This window comes from Centroberyx gerrardi, chromosome 6 (genome assembly GCF_048128805.1).
Source record: "Centroberyx gerrardi isolate f3 chromosome 6, fCenGer3.hap1.cur.20231027, whole genome shotgun sequence".
Classification (NCBI taxonomy): Eukaryota; Metazoa; Chordata; class Actinopteri; order Beryciformes; family Berycidae; genus Centroberyx; species Centroberyx gerrardi.
In genome coordinates, this window is record NC_136002.1 from 7,828,181 (window position 1) to 7,836,200 (window position 8,020).

Genomic DNA, 8,020 nt, shown 5'->3' on the forward strand with positions numbered 1-8,020 from the left:
TGGGATTGTGGGGCAAAAGATGAAGGGTCTGGTATAATGGTGATCTGGTATATGCAGTGATTTAAATTGGGTGGGTAAACTTTGAATTCCAGTGTGTGATCAGTATAAGGCAACAGCCACCAATATAATGAAAAATATTGTCAGAATAGGGTCAAAAAACCCTACTTACAGTCATTTCCATCAGTCTGGTACTACTAAGCTCATGAATTTAGCCTGTAACGATTTACTTATAAAGGGAGGTAAACTCTACAATGCAAATGAAAAGTCAGGTAAGCTGAGTTAAGGCGGGTTTATCCTCCGCTTCATCCCTGGTAGGAGGAAGGATGAAGATGGAAGGATAGACGGCGAAAGACAAACTGAGATAGGCTTATTCACAGCCAAGGCCAGATCCGTATCGAGCCTATAAGCAATCACATTACTGAACGGCTGGCTGAACGAATATATGGACCAATGAACTGATCAGTGAATGACATAGGGAATGAATGAATTGATTACGGGATGAACGGCTGAATAGATGGATGGCTTACTGGAGCAGAAGTTAGGAAGGTAGGAACAGATGGACAAGACTGATGAGGAAGAGGATAGAAAAGGTTAGTGCCAAGATGTCTGCAAAACACCCAGTCTCAGTGTGTGTGTGTGTGTGTGTGTGTGTGTGTGTGAGTTTGTACGCGGGTGTTCATGCGTGTGTGAAATGCATTCACTGGTGCCACAGTCCTGACTCCCACCTACATTGAGATTGATGATGTCACACTGATCTATTTAAGCCTGAAAAACCCAAATATCCTGTATACAGCTGTGGCTGAAAACGCCTCTTAACTAATCGATCTCTGCCAGGGTTAGATGACAGTGTATTTACCAATATCAGTCTAATGAATATTAATGTGTTTAGATCAAAAAGCATTTCTCTTTGAAACTCATCCCACTATATTATTGATGGGGTTTCCTTAGTATCTTTTCTATGTGGATTTATGTTTTCCCGCACTCGTATGTTTGTGTATACTAATGAATTTTTGATTGTTCCTTTAATGGACTGTTGGAAAGCGAAACATACAGTAGCTTAAAGTTTTTGTGCAACAAAGCTATGAATATATGAACATGTAGATTGCTATTCTGTGCGATAAAGAGCAACAGTTGGATGTATCATCTCTCAAATGTTAATATCTCAGCAACATGCTTTAAAACATGATAAGCAGTAGCAGTTTCGGCATCTTAAACATCCCTATCAGTACTTTGAAAAGCCAAGAAGAGTGGCATTACATCAGATATATCCTCACTATAACTGTTGAGATACATGAAACACATCAAAGACATTAGATTGAGACATTGGGTCTTTGCCCACAGCACCAGAATGGCTTAAATAATATCTTTGAAGGTTTATCTGCCTAGATCCATGTCCAAAAAGCTTCAAAACACAGCGATCCAGTTCCTCTAAAATGGTCCATCAGGACTTTTTTAACTGGAGGAGAGTCGTGACTTGTGTCCACAACTATGTGCACTGTACATTTTGTGCTCCACTGATTCCTGTAGTGACATTTTCCTTCCCCCCACCCTCAGAGGTCAGAGGTCAGTATCCGTTGCATAAGAGCCGCTGGAGCTGGCAAGGCTTCAGTGTCTTGTTCGAGGACACTTCAGCAGGGCAGATGCTTGCTGTCACAGGGGCTTGAACTTGAGCCCTCCGGTTGAAGGACAGTCTCCCTTCCCTCACTGCACCGCCCTGCTGTCCACCTTACATCCACCTCAAACTGCACTGTATTTATGTGCTATGGATAGAAATCCATTATTCCCTCCACTAGCTGGCTAGATTCCGTCAGCTGAAAATAGACGTACATGTATTGACGGCGTAAGGCCACTTTACCACTGAATATGAGGCTCAAACTATTCTGTCCAAATTTGAATGTGCAAAAATAATTTCACTTAGCTGTTGTCAGACGTTCATCATTGCACTCTCTGCCGATGTATTTCTCTTGAGTGGCAAGGCAAAGGCACTTCCACAGCTACCTTGTTAGCAGATGAAGTCTGAGGCTTTTCTAATAGCTGCTCCCCTGTGGCTCCCCACTTTCCACTGTGAGCTGCAGTAAGTGATGGTCCTGTAGGGAAGCCATTAGCCACTGGTTGTCTCTCTCGCTCGCTCGCTCTCTGCCCCCCAACCCCCCAACCCCCCAACCCCCCATCCTCTTTCTCTTTCTGCAGAGACACACACACACACACATATACTGTGTGTATATATATATATATATATACGTATATACAGTATATACTCACATTCGCTGCAGCAGTCTCGAGTCCGTTAGCGGCTGTCAGGGTTGTTTTGTTTGAACCAGCTCCCATAAGGCCGATGGAGTCTGTAAATCACTACAGTCTTGGCAGGGCGGCCATTACTGGACGGTCACATTAGGCCAGTCGCTTAATGCTCACATCGAGGGACAGTCACTGGGAGGGCAACTGGAGGGCATGGAGGGGCGTAATGAGCCAGCCAACAAATGACTAACGGGAATCAGTGTTTAAAAATGATGACATGTTTGGATGTGTTTGCTGAAGTTCATATTTGTGCAATCATACTGTAGGCCTTACTCATTAAAATTCAACCTGTTATTGCTTCAGGTTTAACAGGTACAGTGTTGTCACAGATGAGCCATGAAAAGACTTGAATTATGTTTTTTTTTCCTTGGATATGCTTATTTTACTCAGAATACAGCTTAATTGGTTTACACACACACACACACACACACACACACACACACATGCACACACACACACAGGCGTACACACTTATCTTCTGTAATTAAGACTGCATGCCATCGCTGCACTGTTAATGTGATGTGTGCCCTTATCTCACTGTACTTTCGCAGTTCATTCAAACACCATTGTATACTGTGTGGGTTGTGTGTGTGTGTGTGTGTGTGTGGGTGGGGGGGGGGCGTGTAATCATCATCTGGTTGTTATCTCTCTTTTCCACACATCTGTACTAATTTCCCTCGACAGAATTAATTACCATGGTGACGAACAGCATGCTGACCCAACCCATCATTATACACGGCGCACAATTATACAGTACCATTATCTTGTACTGAGCTGTCACTCAAAATAGCGCGCCAGCCAAAAATAGCAGGCATAGGCTAGCGAAGCATGTCATAGGATATAAACTGTATTGACTGGAGAATGCTGCTGCATCTTTTCACTGCTATTCACTTAGATGTTCAGTCTGCCTTGTGCGCACATACTGTACAAACAGAAAATCCATCTACAGTACATGCACATGCACACACAGACACATTTGCATGCACATCCTGTGAATTGAAACACTGTGGCGATCAGTATTCTCCTGTGTGTGCGTGCGTGTGTGTGTGTGTGTGTGTGTGTGTGTGTGGCCCCATGTGGACTGTCAGAAACCAGAACAAGGTCAGGGCTGGAACTCCTAAGAGACTTCACACTGGAGATAAAAGTTACTGAAGGCTCCTCTAAATCCTCTGAGCAGCTGAACTGCACACACACACACACACACTGACTTGTGAAACATCCTCTAAAATTGCACACAGATGTAACAGAGTGAATTGAATGTATTGGATGGATTGATAATTACGTATTCATACTGCATTCTAGTTATTATGCAAAACGAGCTTTCAGACTCTCTCTCTCTCTCTCTCTCTCTCTTTAAGACAGTGACCGTACATACTGTATGACTATTCCCATTGGATTGGAGAGAGTTACTAAAGTGTTAGCTACATAGCGGCGGATGAATAATGCAAAGGAAATAAAAGCCTTTTTTCTGCACAGCAGCTACATGAGCTATGATACATCATGTGTGAGTTGTAAGTCGATGCTACAGTCAGAGCTTCTGCTCATTAGTGTCTCTGTGTGACTTTTGAATGACTCCTTACACCAAGACAAGAGTCACACTTTGCATTCATGTATCCACTGTGTCTGGATGAGCCATTTCACCTTCCTCAAGTAAAGCAAATTTAGTGTTGATGCTGAGAGATGATTGAAGTTGTGCTTTACTTTAGGTTACAGTTTTGAAAATGTATATACCATTCAGTTATATGCCAAAAACTGCAGTTCTTTTTATGGCACCTTCATGGATTTAGAGTAGTATCTACGGTCGGCAATGAATGAATTTGATATACAATTAGGCTATAAATAGGTTCAGAAAATTGGCTAATATATTATACATTTCAGTCATTTGATATCCTGTCGGGATTTCTTACTCCAGTTCTGCCTTTTCCCCTTTTCTCTCCCTCTCTGCCACTTCTTTACCTTCCTCTCCTCCTTTGTTCTTCTCCTCACACCGCACATCCAAGGCTACCTTTTCCTCCCTCAGCCCTCTGTTCTCCGTATCTCTTCCCCCCCTGCCACAACCAAGTCAAGTTTTTATTTCCTTCTCTCATTTTTTCTCAGAGCGCTGTGAGAAAGCGGCTTAATGTATAAATTCAGCTCATGCGTTCTAATTTTCTTTCACGTTCTCTCCAATCGCACTCTGTGTCTGTGTCAGCAGAATGTTGAGATGGGCCTGTGGTGTGTAATAAGCACACACACTCAAATGCACACACACACACACTTACACATATATATGCGTGCATGTGAGAAAATAGAAAAGAAAGAGAGAGAGAGACAAGAGAAAATGTAAAATGTCTCCAGAATCGAGCTGCAATCATGAATAGCTACTAACGTGTTCGCATTCTGGCTCTTCACTCTTGGTGTCATCAATCACAGTCCTGTCTTCTCAGTCTGCTATAGCTTCATTAAGCTGATAATGGATTCTCTGCGCTGCATGTCAGCCAAAGAATATCTGCTTCTATTCAAACTATGATTAACTAACCTCATGGGCAATCAAACTCACCCTAAACTAAGACTCAGTATACTGGCAGGTTCTAGTCTCCATATCCAGCTGAACACTGTCCTTCTTTGCCACTAGTAGGGATTCTGTGTGTCAATGCAGTTCCTCAGGCATGACTTCACAAGCATCCCAAATACAGATCAGAAAGGAAATATCACTGTTGTTGTGTGTGATTGTCATGTTTTCACTTGAAGTGAAGGATTACATGGTTCCTCTATGGGTTGAGAAAGTTCTCTGACCTCTTGAGTTTATGAAATTCTATCAAAACCCATTGGATAATGTCAACAATGCATGGTGGTCAAGCTAAAAACAAGGCTGTATTTCTTGTTTCCTGAAAAGTTGACATTTTGGAGCTGCAAGGTTTTCACCCAACAGCGACACTATGCTATTTGCTGGACACTTTTATCCAAAATACCCTACAGTCCTGCATACAAGTGCATACAAGCTCACTGTATGTGGCCCCAGTGAAAGTCAAACCACTATCTGTCAGTATTAGGATCAAGCCTCATCTCTTGAGCTACAGAGGACCACACTAAGGTCCATTATTTTGCAAGATGTAGAGTAAAACCAAACATTCAAAACATAATATCCATCTGAGAAAAATTGCTTGAAATTCACAGATCATCCAGTCATAGCCACAAAAATGCGACTATTTCATAAAAAAAAAAAAAAAATGGTAAGATGGCTACTAAATTCTGTAATATAAAATAGTGAGTTTCCCTCTCATATCGATCATGTTGTCAAACCAGGTGGTAGATCTATTTTTTGAATAAAACCTGTGAAATATAGCCTCAGTAGCAGTGTCATCCACATGTGACATTGCAACACTCATTGACCAGTGCGCTGGATCTGTTGCGGGTAGACTGTTAGACGGTTACATAATCTCCCGGTGTATCTGCCCACTGCATGCTCTTAACACCCACAACCCCCCCACCCCAACCCCGCCCCTTAGGACCCTTTGTTCTTGCAGGTGATAAGCTGATTAGTGGGATGACAAGCTGCGGGGGGGGGGGGGCGGGGGGAGGCCTGCCTGTGCCCAATGAAGCCGGGCCCCCGTTTGTTTGAACTACTGATGGATTCATATACACCGGTCCGAGAAGTCGGCTGATGATGATGATGATCTTTCCTGGAAAAGCGTCTTAATGCTGAGATCAAATTCGTTCCAGTGAACGACCGGAATACAGATGTTCTTCCTTGGTAAAGCACAGCCAACTGCTTTTATGGCACGAACATAACCGGCCAATCAACTCCAAATCTCAGCGATGGGTTTCACCGAACACTCACCGCTTGTCATAACAGATATATTATTAATTCTGAGATGCTCAGGCCAGACGCAGTCTTGCACTTTTACATATTCACAGGGTGTTAAGAGATGGGGTCAGGGAGGCTTGGGTACTTTAGATCATTTACAATTCATATCAGGTAATCAATAACTCTATATAAATATTTTATGAAGCAAAGGGGAAAGATCCTTGCTGATAGCATGCTGTGTGTGTGTGTGTGTGTGCAGAGAGAGCGAGATAGAGTGAAACAGAGGGAGAGAGAGCAAATAGAGGAGGGGGTCGTCAGTGTAATATGTCACTTTCTGATTCACTGAGTCTTCATCTGACTCGCGGGTAAAGCAAACACAAGACATAATACATCAAATGAATGTATGTAAGTCTGCATTATGACATTAAAAACAGCAATATTACTCATTATGATGTTTGTAGGATACAATCGGCCCCATGCAAACAGATAGCAGTGGAAACAAACATTTGTGTGTGTGTGTGTGTGTGTGTGTGTGGAATTTTACAGATTAGACTCTCTTCGCTCTCACATCTGATCCGGTATAGTGAAAGTCAATCCTCATCTATGGCACGCACACTGTCTTCTCTCATCCCCCCCCCCCCCTTCTACTATCATCCTCTATCCATCTCTTTTTTCTTTTTTCTCTGTCCTCCGTACATCCCTCCCTCGCCGTCTTATCATTGTCCCTTCCTCCTCTCCCCCCCGCTCATTTATTCGCTCTGACATCACCATAATGTCTCTTCAATTTCCTCTTTCACCCTTTCACCCATCCCTGCATCCATCCATCCACCCATCTGTCCATCCGTCATCCTCGCCCCTTTTTCCTCCCTCACTCTTTCACACTAATGGAAAATCCTTGCATCTCCCGAAAAGTCAACTCTTGAGGAATTCGAGAAAGGCGTTCAACTGCTTCATTTTCTCTCTCTCTCTCTCTCTCTCTCTCTCTCTCTCTCTCTCTCTCCCTCTCTCTCCTCGTCCATGCGTGCCATCAGAGCCTACTTTATCATGTTGAGGCGTAGAGGTTGAAAGCTAATTAGCGAGGCTCATACTTAATATGTGCTCTGTGATGATCTTCTTGCCGTGCGAGCGGCAGCCAGCAGGGGCCGGGTGGCACAAAGTGCAGCCGTCAGCCTTCCCACCAATCTCTCTCTTCCTCCCTGTCTTCTGTCACCTCCCTCTGTCCTTCCCTTCCCTTTCCAATCATTACCAGTTCATTAAATCTGTACTTCTCTGTCTTCCCTCGTTCCTTCTCTCTCTCCTTCTACATGCTTTATCTCTCCCTCTTCCTCCCAACAAGGGATGTAGTGGTAGGTAAGCTTCAACTTGAGTTTACCCACCTTTTTATGACATAAATTCATAGCACACATAATAGTAAGTAGAATCAAACTGATGCAAGTTATATAAGGATAGGGTTTTCTAAGGGAAAAGGGTATAGATTAATGCTTTTCTGAAAATATAATTGATTTTTATTCATGTCAGTGGTTGTCAGTGGTTGTTGCATCCCTCCCCCCTTTCCTCTACCTCCTCCTCTTCCTCTTCATCATCCATCCCCCCTTCCCCTCTCCTCTCTCGTCTCATCCCTCTCCTCTCCTCTCCTCTCCTGCAGTGCTGAGATATGGCACAGGTATGACCGGTGCCTCGGGCGGATAGAGTTGAGTTGACTGATGCTCTATCCTGTGTGTACTCTTCCCCCTGATAGATAGCCAAACAAAGAGCAGGCATTTCCACCAAGCGTAATGAGCAACTTGGCACGTGTTTGGTGGTGTGGCCGGCTCTCCAATCCGTCTCCTCCGACTTTTTCCTTCCCCCTTGTTCTACTCTAAACTGGGTTCCTAATTTGAAAAGTGTGCCTGGCAAAGCTATGAATGTATGAAGCCGACAGGTATTGATCATGGA